This window comes from Meleagris gallopavo, chromosome Z (genome assembly GCF_000146605.3).
Source record: "Meleagris gallopavo isolate NT-WF06-2002-E0010 breed Aviagen turkey brand Nicholas breeding stock chromosome Z, Turkey_5.1, whole genome shotgun sequence".
Taxonomy (NCBI): Eukaryota; Metazoa; Chordata; class Aves; order Galliformes; family Phasianidae; genus Meleagris; species Meleagris gallopavo.
In genome coordinates this window covers 21,233,858-21,235,393 of record NC_015041.2, presented here as the reverse complement: position 1 = coordinate 21,235,393, position 1,536 = coordinate 21,233,858, and positions in this window count along the sequence as shown.

Below are 1,536 nucleotides of genomic sequence, written 5' to 3'. Positions count from 1 at the left end.
AGTAACTCAGAAAAGCAAATATTCCAAATTTCAGTGTTACATTTTAAAAGCACTTGGCAAAAAATATATGGTAATCCAAAACCAATTCCTGACGTTGGTTTTGCAGCAAATACCACAGAGGTTATCAGAACTGCCCTTTTGTTCTGTAAAATAAATATTTACACCACAGGGTATTCTAGAGAAGAGGATCTTGGAAAATTTGGAACCGACCGTGACCAGATCGCATCTGAAAAATCAATGCACTAGGTTTCCTCACACATAAAGAAAAGGGTAGTGAACCTACTTAAGAACACACAGTTAGATTTATTATTCAATGTACTTTTGATTATACTAATTTTATTATTTTTTGCCTCTTAAAGAGTCTTTCTTCTCTATCACTTACCTGTGTATGATATCCTTATGGCAGTAACAGCAATATCGGAGAGTTTCAAATGTCTAGACTGGAGAAATTTAAATGAACCATCACTCAGATCCTCAGCTGTCAATTTCTGGAGGACCTGTCGCGCATATGGACCTGCTACACCAAGTACTCCCATCTCATCTGTCATGTTTTCTATTTCAACTTTGTATCCACCTCTTACTACCTCCTCTTCTATCCATCTGCATGAAAAGCACAACAATGATGTTTACGTTATGTATCAAAATATAATTGATCCATATCAAGATTAAAAATGAATAGTTTTTGTCTAACTGCTCAATTTCTGGTGAGATAACTGGTAAAAGAACACAGGTGTCTGTAGTACAGTGAAGAAAGTGAGAGAGTTTAGATAGACTGAATGCTATCCCACAGAATATTTCACAGAATCCCAGAATGGCTGAGGTTGGTAAAGAACTCTGGGTCTATCTGCTGCAATCCCTGCCCAAACAGAGTCACCCAGAGCAGAGTGCCCAGAACAATGACCAGTGGCTCCTAAAGATCTCCAAGGAGAACATTCTACGGGCAACCTTCCTATCACAGAATCACAGAATTGTAGGGGTTGGAAGGGACCTCTAGAGATCATTGAGACCAACCCCCCTGCCAAAGCAGGTTCCCTACACCAGGCCGCACAGGTAGGCGTCCAGGCGAGACTTGAATATCTCCAGAGAAGGAGACTCCACAACCTCCCTGGGCAGCCTGTTCCAGTGCTCCGTCACCCTCACCGTGAAGAAGTTCTTACGCACATTCATGCGAATCTTCCTGTGCTGCAGCTTATGTCCGTTTCCCCTTGTCCTGTCTCCACGTACCACTGAAAAGAGACTGGCCTCACCATTATGGCCGCCACACCTCAGGTATTTATAAACCTGGATCAGGTCCCCTCTCAGTCTTCTTTTCTCAAAACGAAATAGACCCAGTTCACTTAGCCTTTCTTCACAGAGGAGATGCTCCAGGCCCTTCACCATCTTTGTGGCCCTCCGCTGGACTCTTTCCAAGAGATCCCTGTCTTTTTTGTACTGGGGAGCCCAGAACTGGACACAGTGCTCCAGATGAGGCCTTACCAGGGCAGAGTAGAGGGGGAGGATCACCTCCCTCGACCTGCTGGACACGCTCTTTTTAAT